The following is a 24381-nucleotide window of genomic DNA, read 5'->3' on the forward strand; positions in this document are numbered from 1 at the left end:
GGCTACATTTAACATACTTCAGGGTTCACTTTGACATAAGCCTATCAGGCAGCCAAACTCTGGAGAACTTTACCAAATCACGTGGGGTTATTGGGGTGGGCAGACTGGATGGGCCGTGGCCCTTATCTGCCGTCTGTTTCTATGTTTCTATGGTCTAATAAGTAATTATAAGATTTTCAGAAAAACTTTGAAAACATATTTGTTTCAGGAATATGTGCTGAATAACGTGTAAATCTTCACTTGACATTTTATTCTTTATAAAATTGGTTTGATTTTTTTTCTAATGTAAATTCTTTTTGAGGTATTAGCAGTTTATTATGCAATGATTATGTCATATACCAACTACCCTGAATTCGCTTTGCTTCTAGCAAGTATACACAGGCAAATAAACAGTTAACTTTCACTGGATGTCCCCTGCTCAATGTCAGCCCCAAATTACTCCCTTTCTCCATCCTGATATCATGACCCCTGACTTTAAGGTCCGCGTCTATGAAAAATGCCGTCTTCCTGTTATTTCACGGACGTCTGTTCAATATTTGAATATACTGTATCTGGTATATCCTCTTTCTTCTTAGAGTGCTGGAGGTGTTTTGCAACCAGCTCTTACCAGAGACCGTTCATTTCTGTGCACTTGGCAAGAAACCATTGAGCCCTAACATCTCTCCTTACTCTTAATCAGAGAGCAGAAAAATCCAGAGCTCGTCTGTGGCAACAGAGTTCAGCAGTTCTTCCCATTCAATCCAAACGAAACAAGGTACCAAAATAAACTTCACAAAGAAATATTTCTAGAAGACCAGGTCTCTGGGTTCTCCTCCATTCATCTGTATGCACATATTTTCTGTTATATGCAAAATGTCCGCTAAAGTGTTAATCCTCAAGCATGCAATTAACAGCAAATAACAGGTGGCAGATAGCGTAATGGCTTGCAGTTACTCGCATTCAGCACCAATTCAAATGTTCCTTTCACTCAGTTCATTATATACAACCCCCACCTCCAGGCAAGCTCTGCTCGGGATGGATTGCCAAGCAGAACTGACAGATTCTCAAAACGTGTTGGACAGAAATAGGTCTCTTCAAGCTGTGATCAGAGTCGTCATTCTCCTTTGAGTCCAACTCATCTTTCTTTAGTCCGAAGTCACTGGCTCAGTTGCAACCTGCTCACCGCCAACTGTGGTAGAGGGTCTCAAGCAGAGCGGCCTTGAAACTTCACTCAGTCGACCGGGTTTTGCCCCATTAGGCCCTGCTTTGTTACTCTAAAGGTCAAACAAGCATTGGCATCTGTGAAGGAGAGGAGGAGGTAGTGGATGCTGCGGATGGGCCGTTTGACCTTTATCTGCCATCATGTTTCTATAACCATAAAACTCTATGACCTCACAGTGCAGGTGTAAAGAGCCTTAGCCTATAGGAAGAGGAGATGCAAATGTTAAGATCCTTAACCAATAGGGAGAGGAGGAGATAGTGGATGCTGAGGATGGGCCATTTGGCCTTTATCTGCCATCATGTTACAATGTTTCTATAACCCTAAAGCTCTATGACCTCACAATGCAGGTGTAAAGAGCCTTAGCCTATAGGAAGAGGAGATGCAAATGTTAAGAGCCTTAGCCAATAGGGAGAGGAGGAGATAGTGGATGCTGCGGATGGACCATTTGGCCTTTATCTGCCATCATGTTTCTATAACCATAAAGCTCTATGACCTCACAATGCAGGTGTAAAGAGCCTTAGCCTATAAGAAGAGGAGATGCAAACGTTAAGAGCCTTAGCCAATAGGGAGAGGAGGAGATAGTGGATGCTGCGGATGGGCCATTTGGCCTTTATCTGCCATCATATTTCTATGCAAAAAAAGAAAAGGGTGGAATGCCCCCCAAAAAAACCAACCCTCTCTGTGCCCAGGGTGCTGGTTTGATCAGAGACTTCTCTGAATGTGCATACATATTTGAACTAGAGGTGTCTTGAGTTCAGCTTTGAAAAGGCAAAAAAGAAAATCTAAAAAAAACCCAAATCCCAAAACTCCAATTATAATATTTAATTCCAGTTAATAACAGGCATTCTCTATATTGTGCTCTGTTCATACAGCAGGATGCTACATTTCCTGCAGTACCTCAGAATGACAGAAATGAGACCAAATATTGACAGAAAATTATCACTCAGTCCATCATGACTCCTCCCATGTGAGCCTGATAATGGAAGAGTGGTGGGGCCTAGGTTCCAGGCTGCCATACCGTACAGGGGAGGGAAAGTGTAGTTACTTACCTGTAACGTAGGTTCTCCGTGGATAGCAGGATAGTCAGCCACATATGGTTTTCGCCGTTCTGTGAGTTAAGTAGGTCTTCCAGCACTCCTGTCTAGTCTGAATGTGGAATAGGCAAGTATGAATTCTCATATGCAAGTACGAATTGTCACTGTTGACCAGTTGGTTTTCTCACTGTTCATTGATTGTCATTGACCAGTTTCGCTGTTCTGTGAGTTAAGTAGGTCTTCCAGCACTCCTGTCTAGACTGAATGTGGAATAGGCAAGTATGAATTCTCACATGCAAGTACGAATTGTCACTTTGGACCAGTTGGTTTCTCACTGTTCATTGATTGTCATTGACCAGTTCACTGTTCTGTGAGTATTATTGCTCAGTTAACACAGCACTTTATCTAAAACCTTGTTTCCACAACTTTACCTGCTTTGCCTGATTACCCTGCCCGGCTCGGCCTCCACAGCCAGGCGAGGGATGCACAAAGCGCTAAGGCGCAGGTCCAGTCGGTACATCCCTCGGCTAGGGAGTCACCCATATGTGGCTGACTCATCCTGCTTGTCCTAGGAGAAAGTGTAGTTACTTACCTGTAACGTAGGTTCTCCGTGGACAGCAGGATAGTCAGCCACACAACCCACCCGCCTCCCCATACGGCCGACCCGGCCACAGCTAGGAACATCCTGGGGATTAGGGGGAAGCAGGGGGAAATGGGTAGGGCTCGGGCATGCCCAGTGGGGCCCGGGCACTGCACATGCTCAGAAAAAAAAAAAAAAATCTCTCTGAGCTATTGGAGAGCTTATCTGCAAATTGGGAGGTGTTGGGGAGCGTCCTAGGGTTGGTTAGGTGTCCCAGCAGAGTGTGTGGAGACACGGGGGAGGAGAAGCAAAGAGCTTCATTGTGCAGTCCATGTGAGGAGCTGGGAGCCAGGATAAATGGGTTCAGGGGGGTGAGTGAGGTAGGGGCAGCCACTTTGCTACCTTTCAGGCCAAGAGCTGCACCCTCTCACCTTCCCATGTTTTGGGGGGGGGGTTTCTGTAGTTTTGTCATTGTTAGGCTATGGTCTTGATTTTGCTTTGTTTGTTCAAAAACTGTTGCAGCAGGTTCTATGAGTCAATATGATGAAGTCCAAAGGAATGGCATACAACCAGGGGTGGCTCAAGGGATCGTGGAGCCATGTGCCAACTTGCTTTGGTGCCCCCTTCCCTCCATCACATCACTTCTAGCACTCGATCTCTCTCAGTCTTGGGCCAGCATCTCTCTCCTTAAGAATTTAAGAACAGTCTTACTGGATCAGACCAATGGTCCATCTAGCCATCCACACGGTGTCCAGTCCAGGTCACATGCACCTGGCAAAAAACCAGAAAGTAGCAACACTCCATACATAATATCAAAGAATAGCAAGATTCCGGAATCCCAGAAAGTAATAAGATTCTAGAATCCTAAAGAGTAGCAACATTCCGTGCTACTGATCAGGGCAAGCAGTGGCTCCCCCCCCCCCCATGTCTATCTCAACAGCAGACTATGGACTTTTCCTCCAGAAACTTGTCCAAACCTTTCATTAAAACCAGCCATGTTATCCGCTCTTACCACAAACTATTCTCTGAGTGAAAAATATTTCCTCCTGTTAAAAGTAACTTCATTGAGTGTCCCAGTCCAGTGGGTTTGGCATGGCTGCATCACCTCTTTCACCCCTCCAAGGTCCTGTAAAGTTTACATCGGTCACCAGCAGCAACTTCATGACCGGCTGCCTTCAGTCAACCCCTGGACCTTCCCTCTACTGTATCCCAGCCACAGGAAATTGCATCAAAGGAAGCAGGAGAGAAGTGAGGGAGCAGTGCAGAATCCGGGGGGAGGGAAGATTGAACTGGAGGGGGGGGGGGGGGGAAGAAAAGGCTTAATCTGTAAACCAGATGAGTTCAGAGGCATCTGGTCCAATGGTTAAGCCAGCCCTGCATACAAAGGCATGGCTTAGATTAAGTTGTAAACCAGTTATATAGTCGGGTAGTGTCCTGTGAATTAAGTGGTCTCCACTGAGAGTCTGTTTGGTTAGTACTATGGTGAATGGCTTCCACGGTGGGATAGTTACAGGTTAAGTGGCTTCAACAGCTTGTAGGAGGCATAAACCCAGCCATGGCCCAGTCCACAAAAAAAGCCTCAGGGCATGTGGCTCCTTTAAGAAAGTAAAACCAAACTCTGTGCAATTCTCCACTTTGGCAAATTCTTTCCTGTCCCAGGATGGAATGAAAAAGCCGGCATCACAGGGGGGGGGGGGGGAACCCCATTGATTTTGTTATTGAGGAAAGATGGGAGAGGGGCGATATGATAGAGACGTTTAAATACCTACGTGGCATTAGTAACTTCATTCGTTTCAAATTCCTCCTGACCTCCTTCCAATCCACTCTCTCATTTGCCAAGCAAGATTGTTCCACCCGCCTGACTGACTCTCTTGGCTCCAACCCTTGCCACCTCTTTGTCATATTGAACTCCTTACTCAAGGTCCCCTCCCCACCTCCATCCCCTCTGTCACTCTCCCCCCAGACTATGGCTGAGTACTTCTATGACATGGCTCACAAAATGAACCTTCTCAACTAAACCACCTCCTCCAGTCCACTCCACCAACTCTCCCTTGGCCCTCGCCCTCCTTTCCTGAAATTACTGAGGAAACTGCACATTTTCTTTCCTCCTCCAAACTCCCCACCTGTTCCTCTGATCCCATTCCCACCCATCTACTTACCACTATCTCTCCTATTGTCAACCCTCTATCCGATCTATCCTCAACCTATCGCTCTCCACCGCAACTGTGCCCAAAGCCTTCAAACATGCCATTCTTGTACCACTCCTCAGAAAACCCTCGCTGGACCCTATCTGCCCTTTCAACTATTGTCCTGTCTCCTTCCTCTCTTTCTTATCCAAGCTACTTGAATGTGCTGTTCACTGCCATTTTCTTGACTTTTTCATCTGACGCTATCCTTGACCCACTTCCATTGGGCTGTTGCCTCTTCATTCTTCAGAAACTGCCCTTACAAAAGTCTCCATTGACCTGCTCCTGGCCAAATCCAAAGGCCTCTACTTCATCCTCATCCTTCTTGATCTCTCCACAGCTTTTGACACAATAAATCACCACCTATTCATCAACATGTTGTCCTTGTTTGCCTCCTAAGTGCAGAGATTTTCATTTTAATTAATCCACAAGCCAGTTTATAGGAAAAATAGGGACCCCCTGAAGACAACTGTGTCAAAACACGGACCATATGTTTCCAGTGGTTCAGGCCCTAGATATTTTTAGGTGGATTATTTTTTTGTTTCAATAAAGCCTTCATCTTGGACATCCACTCTCCACAAGCCTTTGGTTTCTTTGTCCTTGATTGGATTTCAGGGCTCTATAATCACATTTCCCCCCCCCCTCTATCTTTCCCATCGAACCTTTAGCATATGCTGTGATAGATCCTCCTCCACCGCCATCCCACTGTCATTCGGTGTCAGGCTACTTCTTTTTACCATCTACACTTCTTCCATTGGTGCTCTAATCTCCTCACCTCTATCTCTCTACCCCTGAAATTTCAAACTGACATTCAGTCTCGAGTTTCAACCTGCTAGTCCGACATCTAAAATGAAACATGTCCAAGACTGAGCTCCTCATCTTTCCACCTACACCTGTCCCTCTCTTCGTACCCCATTCTCTCTTTCTGTGAACAACACCCTTGTCCTCCCTGTCTTGTCGCTCACAACTTTGGGGTAATCTTTGACCCACTCTCTCCTTCTCTTCACACATCCAACAGACTGCAAAAACCTGTTATTTCTTTTTCTACAATATCGCTAAAATCAGACCCTGCCTTTCTGAGCGCACTGCCGAGACCCTCATCACCTTTATTTATTTATTTGTTGAGCCCGTCCTCCCAAAGGAGCCCAGAACGGGTTAACAGAGTACGTTCACAGTGTAAGTAGGACAAACTATGGTGGGAAATACAAACTTGGTGGACATAGAGGTATAAATTTCAGCTTTTACATAACATACAGATTTGGAAATACAGACTTAGTGGATATAGGGTGTTTTAAAATTGCAGGATTTTAAAGAAAGGGGATAGGGAATTATTTCATAAATCCTTTATTATAGGTCAAAAATGTATTTTACAACATTGGTTGGAAGAAAGTCCACCCTCATTTTGGCATTGGAGGGCAGCGTTTCATGCTCTTATGATTACGGAAGCTAAGGCGACCTCCCCATCTTATAAAAAACAGAGTAAATTTGGGATGACCTGGGAACCTTATATACAGCAATTACCAGTCAGAGCAGGCAGTTTTGGAGTGAACTCATTACATCATAAAGTGAAGCACTATTTATTAGTAATATTTGGGAATGGGATGGGGGGAAGGGAGGAGGGAGTGTTGGAAGGTACTTTATCGTGTTTGTATTGTGATGATAATTAATTGTCGATTTCTTTGAATTTATATATCTACAATGTATTAACTGAGTTGAGATGAGATTCTTTGTAAGATTTTTGTTATGTATATTTGATTTTTAAAACTCAATATAAAATTATTGAGCATTAAAATTGCAGCATTTTCTGAAGAGACATATGGTGGTTTAAATTACATCCGTTTCCATATGGACAACCTAACGTAATATAGCTTTGCAGGTTGGTGCATCATCGAAGTGCTTAGACTACTGCAACCTACTTCTTACAGGCCTTCCGCTAAACCATGTCTCTCCCTTCAATCTGTTCATAACTCTGCTGCACGCTTCATATTCTGTCAAAGTTGCTTTGCCCACATTACTCCTCTCCTCATGTCACTTCATTGGCACCCTATCCATTTCCGCATACAAACTCCACTTACTGACCTTATTCACTCCGCAGCTCCTCAGTATCTCTTCTCTCTCCCCACACTACCCCCCCCAGCCACTCTGCTCATCGGATAAATCTCCTTATCTGTACCCTTCTCCTCTACAGCCAACTCCAGACTCCGTCCCTTCTACCTAGCTGCATCTTATGCCTGTAACAAATTGCTTCCTTGATACGTCAAGTTCCATCTCTGACTAGTATTCAAATCCAGACTCAAAGCCCACTTCTATGAAACTGCTTGAATTCCAAACTCCAACTCACCTTCTAAGCCCCAATATCTGTCTTCTCATTCCCTCTGTAATTCCCCCACCTGAGCACTGTGTATTGATGCATCTTCTTGTCCAGTTTATCTGTCTTGACTAGATTCTAAGCTCTTTTGAGCAGGGACCATCTAGGTCTATAGAAATAATTAGTAGTAATATAAATATGCATGAAGATAGTCTCTTTCATTTGAAAGGAGACTCCAAAATGAAAGGGCATAAGATGAAGTGAAGAGGTGATAAGCTCAAGAGTAATCTAAGGAAATACAGTGGAACCTTGGTTTGCGAGCATAATTCGTTCCAGAAGCATGCTCGTAAACCAAAGTGCTCGTATATCAAAGCGAGTTTCCCCATAGAAATTAAGGGAAACTCACTTGATTCGTTCCACATCTCCTCCTCCCCCCCTTCATGAGGCCACCGGTGCTGCACCCCACCAAACATCCCAAAAAGGCCCCCCCACGAGGCCACTGGCGCACTGCTACCCCTCCCCCGAGAACCGGCATCGCCCGCCCAAACCCTTACCACAATCTGGCACTGGCACGCAGCACCAACCCACAGGATGTGCCAGTCCCGGAAGAGCCTGACGCTTGCCGCTGATCTCTACTGGGCTGGGCCTTCAGCATCTAAGCATGCTCAAGGCCTTCTGGCTCCAAGAAACTCGGAGAGAACGAGAGCCAGAAGGCCTTGAGTATGTGCAGATGCTCAAGACCCAGCCCAGCGGCAGTCTCTTCCGGCACTGGCATGTCCTGTGGTTTGGTGCTGCGTGCCAGATCACAGTAAGGATTTGGGCGGGTGATGCTGGTTCTCAGGGGTGGGGGCTCGCAAATAGAGTCAATGCTCGGTTTGTGAGGCACGATTTGCAAGAGTGTTTTGCTCATCTTGCAAAACACTCGCAAACCGTATTTCTCGCAAACCGAAGTTTGACTGTACTTTTTTTTACAGAAAGGGTGTTAGATGCATGGAATAGTCTCTCGGTAGAGGCAGTAGAGACACAAACTGTGTCTGAAGTCAAGAAAGCGTGGGATGGGCACATGGGATCTCTTGGGAAGAGGAGGAGACAGTGGATGCTGCAGATGGGCCATAAAGCTCTATGACCTCACAATCCAGGTGGAAAGAGCCTTAGCCTATAGGAAGAGGAGATGCAAATGTTCAGAGCCTTAGCCAATAGGGAGAGGAGGAAATAGTGGATGCTGCGGATGGGCCATTTGGTCTTTATCTGCCATCATGTTTCTATGTTTCTATAATCAGAAAGTTCTATGACCTCACAATGCAGGTGGAAAGAGCCTTAGCCTATAGGAAGAGGAGATGCAAATGTTCAGAGCCTTAGCCAATAGGGAGAGGAGGAGATAGTGGATGCTGCGGATGGGCCATTTGGCCTTTATCTGCCATCAGGTTTCTCTGTTTCTATAACCATAAAGCTCTATGACCTCACAATGCAGGTGGAAAGAGCCTTAGCCAATAGGAAGAGGAGATGCAAATGTTTAGAGCCTTAGCCAATAGGGAGAGGAGGAGATAGTGGATGCTGCGGATGAGCCATTTGGTCTTTATCTGCCATCATGTTTCTATGTTTCTGTAACCATAAAGCTCTATGACCTCACAATGCAGGTGTAAAGAGCCTTAGCCTATAGGAAGAGGAGATGCAAATGTTAAGAGCCTTAGCCAATAGGGAGAGGAGGAGATAGTGGATGCTGCGGATGAGCCATTTGGTCTTTATCTGCCATCATGTTTCTATGTTTCTGTAACCATAAAGCTCTATGACCTCACAATGCAGGTGTAAAGAGCCTTAGCCTATAGGAAGAGGAGATGCAAATGTTAAGAGCCTTAGCCAATAGGGAGAGGAGGAGATAGTGGATGCTGCGGATGGGCCATTTGGCCTTTATCTGCCATCAGGTTTCTCTGTTTCTATAACCGTAAAGCTCTATGACCTCACAATGCAGGTGGAAAGAGCCTTAGCCAATAGGAAGAGGAGATGCAAATGTTAAGAGCCTTAGCCAATAGGGAGAGGAGGAGATAGTGGATGCTGCGGATGGGCCATTTGGCCTTTATCTGCCCTCATGTTTCTTTATTTGGGGCTTTGGATAGTAAAAAGAGCGATCTGTGAACCTAACCTCGCAACGTATCCATGTGCAGTTATTAGCTGGGAAGAAACATGGCTTGGATGGAATTGTGGTGATGTCTTACAAGCTGCAGCCTACTTGTTATTATTTACAAATTTATATAATGCATTACCTGAAAGTCTAAGCAGTGCAACTTAAACACCATTACGTGGTATGACTCTTTATTGGCATGGAAGGTGGATGGCATGAACACACTCCAGTTCCCTGTTACTGTGCCCTGATAGGATTACTGGGTCAGACCAATAGTCCATCAAGCCCAGTAGCTCATTCTTACAGTGGCCAATCTGGTCAAATCCCAAAGAATAGCAACATTCCATGCTACCGATCCAACACAAGCAGTGGCTTCCCCCAAGTTTTTCTCAATAACAGACTATGGACTTTTCCTCCAGGAACTTGTCCAAACCTTTCTTAAAACCAGCTAAGCTATCCGCTCTTACCACATCCTCTGGCAATGCGTTCCAGAGCTTAACTATTCTCCGAGTGAAAAAAAATTCCTTCTATTGGTTTTAAAAATATTTCCCTGTAACTTCATCGAGTGTCCCCTAGTCTTTGTAATTTTTGACGGAGTGAAAAATTGATCCACTTGTACCCGTTCTACTCCACTCGGGATTTTGTAGACTTCAATCATTTCTCCCCTCAGCCGTCTCCTTTCCAAACTGAAAGAGCCCTAATCTTTTAAGTCTTTTCTCATACGAGAGGAGTTCCATCTTGGTCGCTCTTCTTTGAACCGTTTCTAGCGCCACTATATCTTTCATGAGATAAGGAGAGCAGAATTGAACGCAATACTCCAGATGAGGTCCCACCATGGAGCGATACAGGGGCATTATAACATTCCTAGTCTTGTTAACCATCTCTTTTTTAATAATTCCCAGCATCCTGTTTGTTTGTTTTTTTGGCCGCTCCCATCACATATTGGGCGGAAGGTTTCATCCAGATTTTTTTCTTGGGACTCTAGCATCTGGTAACTGCGATTTGGGTTCCTCTTCCCAATGTGCATCACTTTGTATGTGTGTGAGAGAGAGAGAGAACATGGAGGTGGAGGGACAGGCACAACCCTGGCCACTGGTCCTTACCACTTTTGTTACTGTGTTTCTATGGGTCTGGCCTTCCTCTCTTCTACTTCCAAAGAGTCTCAGCCTTTTGATGCATCCAAGTGCACAGCCAGTACAGAGTTAAAGCAGCAAAACCAGGAGTTCTTGCAGCAGCATCAAGAACTGAGCAATTCAGCTACTGGGTCAGTCATGAGTGACTCCCAAGCCAGAAGTTGCACACAAACGGAGCAGCTTGCACTTGCATTTGCAACAAGGCACGCTGAGGGCTGCCGGCCCGTTTCTCAGCCCCTGCTAGCACCAATGCCAATCCCGGCCAGAGCGCCCGGCGCGCGCATCCTCCCCAGACCCCGCCCGGCTTCCGTGACGTCAGCGGTCGGAGGCGTGCACCCGGCCGCGGCCCGGCGGACAAAGAAGCCTCGGGGCGCGCGGCCCCTTTAAGAAAGTCCGAGCGAATTGCGCGCCCGTCCCGGGATGGCGCGAGGAAGCCCCGACGGCGGGGGGGGCCCCGGCGGCCTCGGGGTGGTGGTCGCCCAAGGTAAAAGTCCCTTTGCGGCTCCGACTAGTAAAAAGAGCGATGTTTGCACCCAACCTCGCAACGTGTCTGTGTCTCATTATTAGCCTGGTAGGAATGTACGAAATTGCGCGGAGCTCCTGCCATTTTCAGCCCGCAGGTTCGGGCAACGTGCGGTGTGGAGAAAGGCGTTAAATCTCGGTTTCCTGTTCGCATTCTCTCTGCAGTGGGAGGATTGGGGGTGGGGGGGTTTCTCTCTCTCTCTCTCTCTCTCATTCCTATTGCGAGACCGTTTGGGATTGCAAAATCTATTTTCAATGGACGGGAAACTGAGCCCTTTGACATCTTTTCTTTTGCAAAAACGAGTATTGTTTGAGGAAAGCTAAGAAAAGCATTTTGCACAAAAAAATAAATTGCAATCCTTCGAAACATAATAGAGAGCAAAAGGAAGGTAAGTTGAAAGAGAACAGAAAAGAGGAAGCAGATGGAGCAAAATAAAGCAAATTTACACTAACGGTCACTCATCTCTTCTCTTAAAAATATAATCCCAGCAAATGAAAGCAAAAGCCAAGGACTGGTCGGGATGTGGAAAAGATTAGATTTCGCTTGTCTCTCATCAATTTTCTGTTTAATGTCAGTGGGCTCCATTGTGGGAGAGGAGACACGTCATCTAGCCATAAATTCGTGATTATACAGCCTCCAGCAGCCCTGCTTGCTCTAATTGAATGGATTTACTCCATGCAAGCAGGTAGGAATCCTTAAACTGCAGGAAAATAAAAATAAAAAAAACCCCAAAATACTAACAGCAAAGCAAAAGCGGTCCATATCGGCTTTATCTCTGCAATGAGAGCAGAGGGAACCTTAAGCCATGTCAAGCTCAACTTCCAAATAAAAAGACCCCGAAAAGCCCTGGGCCAAGGCTTTTTCATCTCCCTGGATTTGGCTTCCACATGTGATGGCTTTTCTGCAATTCTTAGTTGGATTTTGTAACTGATCAAGGAGGAAGCATTCTTTATAGGTAGGTGCTGGATCATTTATTCATATACAGATATGAATGTCTGTCTCCAAATATAGTATATGGGTTTTGCTTGTTTTTTTTTGCGGGGTTTAGGATTTTCTCATAAATCCCAAATCGTAGCAGCGTGGTTGCAAATGCCACGCTTTGCTCCGAGCTAAATGTTAAACCAATGGAAACAATGCAGATAGTACTTCCAAATTTCGTAATAAATCCCCTCTAGATGCACGCTTGCTTTCAATACAGTAAAACTGGAAATAAAAGTTGTAATTAGCAAATAATTTCTGTGACTTAAAAATCAGTGTGCAGCGGAGACAAAGGGACTTGTTTGTAAGCACACAGTTTGACCATTTAAAATATACCTGGTGATATTAGGTTATGTATAGGGTTTTTTTTGTTTTGTTTTATGCATAATCTTTCGGTATTAAAGAATGAATTGCTGGATTTTATGTAGTTGCAGTAAAAATCTAATTCTGGAATATACTGTAACACCATCCATTTTGGATTGTGGCGCTTGCCTGTATGGTCATGTTTACATCAATTCCATAGTATATTTAAAAGAAAAATGGAAATTGAAATCCCTAACAAGGAACTTGATAGGTCAGAAAGAGCATCTTCTATTTCTGGTCTTTTGAGAAGATCTTTTATACAATTAAAATAGATCTGGCAAGAACAGCTGGGGTGGGTTGACGGGGGATTCTATTTGGAAAGAAATTCAGAATAGATTTCAGAGGATGAGGTGATAATAATCATTTGAAGAATTTTTTTTATTACTATTATTTCTACCTCTTGGCACTTAGAATCCAAACAAAAAAAACTGCCAGCATAGCTCTGCCTGGCATATAAACATAATTTGATACTTTGTGAAATCTACTGTTTAAAAATAATCGCAAACCCTACTCAGGCTCAGATCTTTTTTAAAGTTATTTTTAAGAGAATGTAGAGTAGCTCCACATTGATTTGTAAACGGATTTGGGGTGTTGGTTTTGGTTTTTTTTGTTTTTAAATATTTTTTTTTTTGGGGGGGGTTCCTGACTTAAATATGGAAATTTAAAACCGATTTTTATGAAGAACAAAGAATACCAAGCATCGAAATTACTGGTAGAGTATTGAAAATATGAATATGTAAAACGGAATTGTACACATACAAATAATACTTTAAATTTCTATATTTATTTTTAGAATACAAATGAATCAACCAGAATATCTGATTACAACCTAAAATTGTTGCTTCCCCAAAACTCAGTGCAGAAAATCTACTTAAGGTAGTGAAAACAAAAAGCCCAAGAGATTTCATTTTATTTTAAATTAGAACAATCTTTTTATTTTATTTTTTCCAGATGCCTTATCTTAGAAAATTGTTCATCAGCTTCTTTTTAACAAAGATCGGAAACTAATTAATGTCCAATTCACGATATAATTTTATATTTTCAGTTTGTTATAAAAAATATCTACGCTGGTTGCCTTTGTTAGGTAGAACTGAAGCTCAGTTACAAATAAATATTTAGAGCTATGTTGAGCCAATTTAAATAATAAAAAAAAACAACTATAAAAAGTGGACCAACAGGCACCCATCTCACTTTTACCAGAAAGTCTGTAATTTAGCATTTGATGAATAGTACTGATTTTGGTTATCCTTTAAGGAGTGTGGCACAGAAATAATCTCTTTGTTATAAACTGAGGTGCCATTGGTTGGTGGGAGATTCGGGAATATATTATCGAATTTGCTTTAAAGAGATCTGATTTCAATGCAAATATATATAGTTTAACTGAAATAATTTTTCATGTAAATTCCTAACATTTAGCTGAAAATATAATGGGGGAAAAAAAGATTTCTTAGAACAATTTATTTTTCTTCAGGATTACATTTTAAATTAATTGTAAAATATTGTAGGCTTTAAGAACGGGAGAGTCCCGAAAATAATTGGGAGATGATAGAGACAGGGTGAGCGGGAAATATTAGAAAACGTAACCAAATGAATGACTATAGGGCTTAGAAAACTTAAATTCGTCTCGGAAAATTCTGTGAGATTTCTCCGTACTGTAAAATAAAATGATCAAAGGTCCGCAATACATATTTTAAACTGCATTTAGTTTCCATATTATTTACAGATATTTTGGAATGAGTATAATTAGTACATTTAAAAATAGGAATAAATAGTTAAATATTTCCAAAATCTAATTTTCAGTGTATCTTTACACCTTGCCTATATAGTGTTTTTTCTGGGGGTGTTTTTTTTTTTTTTATATATTCTCTCAACTGACAGAATGAATGTATGTCTCTGGGCAATTAGGAAAGACACCTTTTTCATATTTTAAGATTAAGTGAAAGAGTTTTCCCAGCTGTAACCTGCTAATACAAATAGCTCCAAAAGTCTGAAGGTCCTACATATTTTTAACTCTTTCTTGATTTTAAGGACTTTGAGTCGCTTTTTATCGTTAAAATAAAAAATAAATCTGTGTTTCAAGGTATTTTAAATTTCACTAGTATTCAATGTGAAATTTCATTGAAATTGTTTGAGGAATCTTATTTTCTCCCCTATTGTGTATATATTTTGACTTGCTCTTATAAGTTCAGGGTAACGTCTTGGTTTTTGCTAGCAGGCTCGGTTTCTATTCTCCCAATTTAGCTATCTTCGAACAGTGACTTTACAGGCCAGTATATTGATGAATTGCTGGAAATCCTCTTCTCTTCCAAACAGGGGTCTGATAGCATCTTGCTTGGAGCATTTCCCTCTGATTCACAAGAGAGCTTCTAGGATTTCAGGCTTTTGGGGAGGGAAGAAAGGATGCAAGCAATGTGCTTAACCCTATTTTTTTTCTGATTTACTTCATTTAGAGAAACAAACAAAATCTGTTTGGCTGTTCAAGTCCTGAACAAACTCATTTAAAATGGCAAAGCCGTCAGAATTAAAAAAAAAAAAAAAAAACCACCCACCCCCCAAAAACCTGTTATGTGCCCTCTTTAAAAGCATTATCTTTTTTAACAAATTAATAATTTATGTAAACGCTTTGTTATAATGCAATGTTGATGTTTTTTTAAAAATAGCTTTTAGCCTTTGAAACTGTCCTGCGAATCATATTATATGTTTTATTAGAGCGCCATGAAGACATAAGTGTTAAAGTGACTTCAAATGGAGAGGAAAAAAAAAAAATCTTTAATGCTGGATGGGGAAGAGGTTTTAATGGAGCTGTTTGCCAGCCTCCGAGCCCTTCCCTTCCCTCCCCGGGCCCAGTGTTCACCATTCCCCTTGCATTCCAGACCCCGGGGCGTATCCAAAAGCCCCCAAACAAAAGAATTTCAGGAAAAAACCCATCTGGACACATCATCTATCATTCCTTCACACTCCTAATGCATTTATTGCATTTAAGAAACACACCAAAGCCCTAATCCACACACATCTACAGAATTCATTGCCTAAAAGTCCAAGATAATTAATAAGAAACAACTAGAACTTGTAATACAAACCTTTTAACCTAGAAATAAATTTGTGCGGTGGCTCAGTACTCCCTTTGCTGTTTTTGTCCTTAACTATTCTTGTAATGTTTTTTTTTTTAATCTACAAGCTCAGTGATACTTACTCTTCTGTAGCAGAATTTCGGAGATTTGGTTCAATGCTGTTTGAGAGATTCTCCTACCATAAACGTCCTGGAAAAAAAAATCTAGGAAGATAGAACATACAGTAATTAGAAATTTCATTCCCATTTAACATTTTAGTTTTGTAAAATCCTTGGTGTAGAAATCTATAGTAGGGGACCGAAAGAGACAGCAGGGCATTCATTTCGGGGTGCTGAAAAGTTCTCAGCCCAACCAAGACGAGAATGAGGTGGATCTGGTTCAATCGATGATCTGAAACAACGTCAAAACGGAGAATTTGGTTGCTGCAAATTGGCACTTAACGAATTCAGATAACGCTCTTTTCAGCTCCAGTGGCAAAATAACGCTCACAATTTAGGGAAGTGGGTTTGGTCGGGCTGAGAACTTTTCAGCACACACACCCCCCCCCTCGTAGAAGCAGGGGTGACACAGGACAGAAACGCTCAGCACGTGCAAAGGGGGAAAAGGGAGATCTGCAAAGCAAGAATCCTATACTCTGTTCATTAGGAGAAACAGCTGTGTCGAATTTTTGAGGTGGTTCTCTGTACTTTCTCACCCTGTACAGCTCAAAACTAGAGTCCACATGTCAAGCAGGATCACATTCGGTTCCGCTTACAATTGGTATAAATACATCGGCGAGCAACATATACGCTTATTTCACTCCTGTCTGGCAACTCTACAATAATGGCACTAATTACCTGTTTATCATAACATGTACCCTTCTGGCATGTCACAACATGCTCTGAGAAAAAGGTTTACCCTAATCTCGGCAGAATTAGACAAGCCATGTTCTCTAGGAAGACCATCCATGACAAGACCCCTGTGTAAGTTGGTCTGTAGCTTGCATTAAAATGCATTTCCTTCTTTCCTTCCAATTAATCTCTTTTCTGACCCCCACAAGGCTGAAACCGTTTCCCTGTTGCCACCTCTGTACCTCCTCCTGTTACAATGACCAATATTTCTATATTTCTTTCATTGGATTTGCATTTACATTTCTATAATAATAATAGTCCGATTAAGGAGACATGGCTGTGACAAAGTTGAACTCGCTTTAATTTAACCCAGATGGGTTTCCTCATTGATAACCTCACACAACAAACACATTGAATTGTACTTTTGGTGTGATACACTGGGATATATTTAGCTACAAATTACGACTGCGTTTACCATGGCATTAGTTACAGCATTTGGAAGTGGAAAAGCTCTGAGCTTCTAACCTGAAAACCTTGCTTCAGCTCAGCAATCAGGGACAAATGATTGACTTCAAGTCGTCTTGTACATAAAACAGAGCTCCCATCCCTTTCCCACTAGCAACTCTGCGTCTACGGCCCAGACCAACTCTGTTTTACATCGGGCCACAGGGTAGTTTACAAGAGGGTCCAAATTCCGTTAAAAATGATGATTGCAGGGTTTGATCTTTGACGATATGGGTGCATTATTTGATGGGCTAGGTTAAGTTTCTCTGCTATGATGCCCTACTTGGACATTTTCCAGTGGTTTCTTGACGCTACTGGTCTCTGTCTGTCTGTCTGTCTGATGAAGGTTCAGCAAACATGACTATAATAATATATAACGATATTGTGATCCTTGGAGTGATTGGGGGGAGGAGGGGCTCTAACAATTTGTCTATTGATTTCCTTTACCGGAATCGCCAATAAATATTCCAAACTGGTTTTACTGGAGGGGGAAACGTCTCTCAATCATATATCCTTGTCTCCATTTTCTTGCCACTGGTTTGAGATATTAAACTACTTGTGCACAAAGAAATTAGTTTTCAGCCCAAAACAATTCAAAGATCACTTTCATCACAACAGGATTTTAAAAGAAAAGATAATTTCATCGCATATTTTTCCTTTATTGATTTAGGTTTGGTTTTGTGGTGTTTTTTTTTAGTGTTCGATCTTGATTCTCACTGTGAAGAGACCAGGTGTAACAGGATAAAATCATACCTTCGTAAGGCTTTGACTTGGCGCTCACTTTTTTTTTTTTTTTCAGGAAGGTAAGTACCCCAGAGTTGAAAATAATTGACGAGATAATTTAACAAAAAAGGAAAAACCTCTTTTAGTTTAGGAGTGGTTGTGAAATAAATTTGGTAATGCGGACTTGGTGGATTTAACCGTCTACACTGTCATTTTAAATAAAGAGCTCTCTGGACCCTAAGGACTAATCTTCCCCGAGGACCAGTTATATGGACCAGAGGTCTAAAAAGGGCCCTTTTTGCAAGAAAAAACGGAGATGGAAGAGATCTCTTATAGGGACAAAGACATAGGTAGCAAGTTACAAATGAGTAAACATATGGGCAGCAAAGTCTGGTGAAAGACGCAACACGTAGAAGTCTGTATTTCATTGGTGCCAAAGGTTTATCTTTTTAGCTATTTCTTTTTTTTATCTCGAAGCTTGAATTTTCACAAAGCCCATGTTCTACAGCATTTTTCATCAAAGCTTTGAGATTTAAAAAAAGAAAATAAAAGCTAAAAATAAACCTTTTTTTGGCAACCACAAATGATAGACTAGTACTTGTGAACAGAGGGGCCCCTGAAAAGTTCTCAGCCCAACCAAGAAGAGAATGATGTGGAGTCATGAAACTTGCAACTTATTCCACACTTTTCTTGACACTTTGTTTCAATGAGGCAAATGCATTGAGTAAATGGGCCCAAGTAGAGGGAAATCAAGCCATTGTGACATCACCGTTGAGGTTGGCTCTTAGGCATTGGTGGAATGAGGCATTATGACATCACACTACGAGGGGCTGCTGAAAAATTCTCAGACCAACCAAGAAGAGAATGATGTGGAGCCAGGAAACTTACAAGTTGTTTCACACTTGTCTTGACACTTTTCACTTCTATGAGGCAAATGTATCTAGTAAAGGGCCCAAGTAGAGGGAAACCAAGCCATTGTGACATCAGTGTTGAGGTTGGCTCTTAGGCATTGGTGGAATGAGGCATTATGACATCACACTACAAGGGGCTGCTGAAAAGTTCTCAGTCCAACCAAGAAGAGAATGATATGGAGTCATGAAACTTGCAAGTTATTCTACACTTTTCTTGACACTTTTTGTTTCATTTCATATAATTGTAAGGAAAAGTGTCAAGAAAAGTGTAGAATAACTTGCAAGTTTCATGACTCCATATCATTCTCTTCTTGGTTGGGCTGAGAACTTTTCAGTGGCCCCTCGCACAGACAATATTAAAGGCAGGCAAGACATGTTCCCTTTCTACTAGACCTTCCATACCTGCTTGCTATGTAACAATATTAATGTTCAATCATTTTTATTGAGTTTTAAAAATAAAATATACATAACAAAAATCTTACAAAGAATCTCATTTCAACTCAGTTAATACATTGTAGATATATAAATTCAAAGAAATCGACAATCAATTATCATCACAATAAAGTACCTCCCTTCCCCCCTCCCATTCCCAAATATTACTAATAAATAGTGTTTCTCTTTCTGATTACAAAACTGCCTGCTCTGACTGATAATTGCTGTAGATAAGGTTCCCAGGTCATCCAAAATGTGCTGTTTTTTTTATAAGATGGGGGGGGGGGGGGGTTTCGCCCTAGCTTCCAGAATCATAAGAGCATGAAACGCTGCCCTCCAATGCCAAAATCAGGGTGGACTTTCTTCCAAGCAACGTTGTAAAATACATTTTTGACCTATAATAAAGGATTTACGAAATAATTCCCTAACCCCTTTCTTAAAAATCCTGTCCCATTGAAGAAATAATACCATCTGGGGGGGGGGAAGGAACAATGTAGGCCTTCTGCAGCAGAAGTGAAAACCGAAAGCAGCAGGAAGTCCATAAGTTTGTGCCGTAGGAAAATGAAGCCCTTTTGTGTTGCGACAGGCTTCCAGGGATATGCGAGTATAACGGTAAGCCACTTGAAAACACCGTTTTTATTGCAGAAGTGAGGTAAGAGAGAGAAAAAAGTAGCCAAACATTTTCTGGCCTGTCTCCAGCATAGGCCCACTCATAAACAGAAGATAGATTTTCCCAGAAAAGAGCTCCTCCAGTATGAAGAGAATAGTACTTCCTTGTTCTTATAAATCAAGCCATGAATATTAGTCAGGAGGGGTTGCAAAATAATGCAGGCGTTGTTAGGTTAGCAGGGAGGAAGGTGGAGGTGGGAAGGCCACGGGTTCCTTTAACTAAGCTGCGATGGCGGTTTTAGCGCATGCGGCATTTTAGGGCATGCTAGAACTAACGCCAGCTCAGTGCTGGCGTTAAGGTCTAGCGCGGTCAGCAATTTAGCACGCGCTATTAAAGCCCTAACGCAGCGTCGTAAAAGGAGCCCCCAATCACATTCTCCCTTTCCCTGACCATCGCGACTGCGGAGAGTTGGACGGTGTAATCCTTTCTTTTCTAGCTCATTCTGACAGTAAAATTAATAAATCCCAGCCAAGCCATTAGGAAACGGACAACTAAATCTTCAGCGAAACAGGGGCATGAAAACCACCGGGGTTTTTTTTTTTTTTTTTTTTGTTCTAAAGCAGCAAGTTGAAAACAAGTAATAGAAAACAGGGCATATTTCTAATAATATTAGCAACCAATTGACAGCACGTGGCTTCGGCTTCTGCTTTAACGAGCTCTGTCTTACCAAGGGTAAAAATAATACTAAGGAAAATGCGATTTATTTCCACCTAGGAAAAAAAAAAATCCCTTTTCTGCGCCTTTTCATTCCAATTTTCTATGCGCCATTTGGCGTTTCCTCGCAGGTTTGTTTAAAGAATCGTGAGTCCTTTTTTTTTTTTTTTTTTTCTTCTCTAGAAGAAATTGCTTTTAATCTGCCCATTGAGAAATGGCCCAACAAACAATAGCTAAAGACACCCAACAATTGCATTAGTGAAAGAAGCCCAACCGGCAATTACCCAAATGCCTGGATTTGCATCTTATGCAATTAGTAGTGCGATGTGGCTTAATCCATAGGTCTAGTTAACACGCTGAGACCCCTTTTTCTAGATGGAAAGAGGACGATAATAGTGGCTGAGACATAAAATGTATACAAATTCGTTTACACTTGAAAGAAGCTTAAAAAGTTATTTCTGGACAAGCGTAAGAGAGATTTCGGTGATGAAAAACTCAGTTATTGGAGTCAGTGATACAGTAGGGATGGTGGTCCCAAATTTTATCCGAATAAAGGCGAAACGCTGAGAAAACTAAGCCAGCCTCTCAGTCTGGGATAGAACCATTGAAAATTTAATGTTCAATAATTTTTATTCAGTTTTAAAAATAAATATACAGAACAAAAATCTTACAAAGAATATCATCTCAACTCAGTTCATACATTATATTAATGGGATACTTTAGGTAATAATAATAAGAGCATCCAGAAGAAAAAAAGACAGGCTTTTTAAATATGAGACATGTAGGATTCAAGTCCATGTGTTATAAATCAGAGACATAATAATACTTTCTACAGCAGGCTGTCTTCTTGAAGAGAAAATATTTAAAGATTTAAGACTTCCAAAGATCGTATATGTTTCCTTTACTTTAAGTCATCAGCTCTGGTAATTTATGTGAAATCAGAAAATACCTAAATTCCTGCAAATTCGGAGCAAGGTCGGGAAAAAGTCCTATTTCAATCTGGGATGATGACTAACTATACACCTCCAAGTCTGATGCAAGCTTTGGAAAAATCCCTTCTGAAATCTCTCGGAACGAGACGGCCCAAACGGGTCTGCTTTAACTAAGCAAGAAAAATATTTACTCACTTACAATTGGGCTTTTCAGAAGAAAGGAGATATAGAACTTTACTTTTGCGTTCCTGTGAAATTATAAGCTCAGGAAAATAAGATCCTGAGGTCCGATGAAGTTTCCACAAGTTCTTTAACCGGCTATCCGCCTTCACCGTGTTTGTGCGCACAGGAAGACGGATAGGCAGTCCAGGTACTTAAGTACAGGTCCAGTCAGGAGCCCAGTTTTGCAACACGTTCAGCAGAGGCAAATCTGACATTTGGGCTTAGGGTGAAACCATTGTTACATTTAAAACAGAAAAGTGTGAGTTTACTCATATAAAATACACAAAGAGAAGCGATATACGCTATCTTTCGACTTGTGTTTTATTACGCATATATGTATGTTATATTGCGTAATCAAGGTATTCTGGAGAGGTTTGCCACTCTTTGGTCTAAGCTGGTGACAAATGTTCCGTCCCGGTAGTTGCCAGTGGGAAGACCATAGAAGGAAAGTGTCAGTCAAGAGCGCTTCATTAATCAGGAACAATCCTCTTTGCTGGACTGGCCTTCTTCAAGAGCAATCAGTCATTGGGCATTACTTATCCGCCCATCCATGGCCACTGCTGCCTCTCAGAGACCTGGCACATTCACTGCAAAACACGACCTTACAGAAGAGAAAAGAAAAAGGGGGCATCCCTACAGCTAAAACTCATAGTGTTGTCAAAAAACAATGGGGGGAAAAAACCCCTCTTGAAAACCTTGCATTACAGGTGGAAGGTATTTTTTCCAATACATTTCATGCTATGGAATATCTTAAAAATACCGTATTTTGCTGCAGGTTCAGTTCCATCCAAGCCTGGAGCTTTGGGATTGCTTTTGGGTAATTTCAGAAGCTCTACACTGGATACCTTTTGATGCCATTTAAACACGCAAATATGGAACCTTTGTATCTAACATCAGAAAAGCTGAGGGATTTGGCCCAGAATAACACATAGAGATCATTCTTACTTTTTAAAGAAAGGGACTATTCAAAAAGTTAGATTGAGCCCTTGCTAGAATACCTGATTCCAGATACCTGAGGAACTGTCTTTTCCCCTCCTCCCATCTCTAGGTTTTTTGTTTCTTTCTTAGACATCATTCCCCTGGATGGGGTCATCTCTCCTTAATTTTAGAGGGGGAAGGGAGAGACGGTGGCCTTATCCGGGACCCCTGGGTCTACTGCATGTCCCTCACTTTGCGTAGGTTCTGCACAGGACTTCATTCTATTTCCTTTTATTTATGGTGTTTGTAAGTGATTGTTGATTTTTTTTAAATTTAATGTTCAATAATTTTTATTGAGTTTTAAAAATAAATATACATAACAAAAATTTGGATGACCTGGGAAACTTATATACAGCAATTAACAGTCAGAGCAGGCAGTTTTGGAGTGAACTCATTACATCATAAAGTGAAGCACTATTTATTAGTAATATTTGGGAATGGGATGGGGGAGGCACTTTATCGTGCTTGTATTGTAATGATAATTGATTGTCGATTTCTTTGGAATTTCTATATCTACAAGGTATTAACTGAGTTGAGATGAGATTCTTTGTAAGATTTTTAAAACTCAGTAAAAATGATTGAACATTATTATGGTAACTAGCAGCGATTTTGTTTTCCTCATTGCATTATTTTAGCATCTCCCTTCCAGCCACATTGCCAAAAAAACCAACAACAAAAAGAATCCTTGAAATAGTAAAACCAAAATTTGAGAAGTCTTTAAAATCATTCATTTGGTTGACATTTTAAGACAGTTCTAGGAAGCTGAATATCTGAAGCGTATTTTTCGTATTTCTGAACCTACCGATACGTTCACATATAGCTTTTCATTTATCGATGTGTCTTCAGAGCATTATTAATTCACATTTTCTGAATCCACTTCTAGTGGACTCTCACAACGCCAGAGGAAACAAGGCCATTTCATGAATCACACACACAACATAATGTCCACACATTCCTGCTTTCTAGAAATGCAACCGAAATGCCCATCGATTCCTTAAGACTTGCCAGATGGGCTCTTTTTCTCTGCTCTCCCAGTCTGAGTCTCTCTCTTGCTGAAAACCAGCCCAGTTGCAAATGGCAGAACTGGCCACTCCGTTCAAATGAAACCCTCCGACTCAGTCGCCTTTTCCCCAGGATCGCGCTCAGCGTCTGTCCAGGCTCCTCTGCAAGGCTCCCAGTCCCAATTTGGGGGGGGGGGGTTGATGCCTAATGCTGGATCCTTGCATTTCCCTCGTCACTCTCTTGCTGTCTCCCAGGCCAGTGGGAGCTGTCTTGAAGGGCGCCTGGAAACCGTCCGCAGCTTATCTCCTTTCATCAAGCAGCTCTGGGAGGCCTAGAAACTGCCAGGCTCAGTAATTGCTTTTTTCAGGCAGCCCAGTGCGGACTGGCCAGTAGCCAATCAGCGCCTTGTTTACACTCTGTGATTGACAGCTGGATGGCAGACTGCCAACCAATCATCGAACGCCCAAAGGAGGGGGACGGGGAAGCAAGGCTTTTTTTTTTGGTTTAACTCTTGCACTATCCGCAGCAATCTGTGGAGTTGCTTTGTGCTTTCTGAGGCTAAATTTAGACCCTTCTGCCTTTGCAAGAAGAAAAGATCTGAAATTAGGGCTAGAAATCGATGTGTGACGTGTCCTTAAATTACAACCACTCTCCCCGAGAATAGCAAAGACGGACTACAAAAGCTGCAGATCACCATAGACTATAAAGAAAACCAGAAGCGTTCAGAACCACAGGGGCAAAAAAAAAAGCTTGCATGATGAGCGTTCATGCGGATACGCGTTTTTATTTTGACAGGCCGCATTGATGAAACAGGAACAACGACAAAGAAAGGCGTGCGTTGCACGTGGACAGAAAAGACCCGTTTCCGCCTTTCCACTCCTTCTCCGATCCGAGAATTCTTTGCACTCCTCTATCGGGGGAAAGTGCCGCTCTTCTGGTCTTTATTCCCCCCCCCCCTGGAGCTCACCTTCCCGATCCCATTGAGCACTACGGATCTGCGCAGAGAAGCTGCGCAATGCCGCGCTTG

General features: G+C 42.1%; 1 protein-coding gene and 1 long non-coding RNA gene across 3 annotated transcripts in view; one reads left to right on the plus strand and one right to left on the minus strand.

Annotated features, from left to right (window-relative positions):
- Positions 1-10938: 10938 nt before the first annotated feature.
- BAHCC1 (BAH domain and coiled-coil containing 1) overlaps positions 10939-24381 on the plus strand; it is a 320033-nt gene continuing 306590 nt past the window's right edge. Inside the window, exon 1 of one of the 2 annotated variants that reach the window (XM_033961808.1) lies at positions 10939-11045. The gene's annotated coding sequence lies outside the window, so the exon portion shown is untranslated. Of the gene's footprint in view, positions 11046-11801; positions 12040-24381 lie in introns of those variants that run through there. The other variant, XM_033961807.1, reaches the window with a different exon arrangement.
- On the minus strand, positions 13212-24286 carry LOC117368293. The gene is made up of 3 exons (XR_004540941.1): positions 23155-24286; positions 15619-15699; positions 13212-14804 (listed from the first exon to the last, which is right to left on the minus strand). It is a non-coding gene; the product is annotated as an uncharacterized LOC117368293 (long non-coding RNA).

This window comes from Geotrypetes seraphini, chromosome 10 (genome assembly GCF_902459505.1).
Source record: "Geotrypetes seraphini chromosome 10, aGeoSer1.1, whole genome shotgun sequence".
Classification (NCBI taxonomy): Eukaryota; Metazoa; Chordata; class Amphibia; order Gymnophiona; family Dermophiidae; genus Geotrypetes; species Geotrypetes seraphini.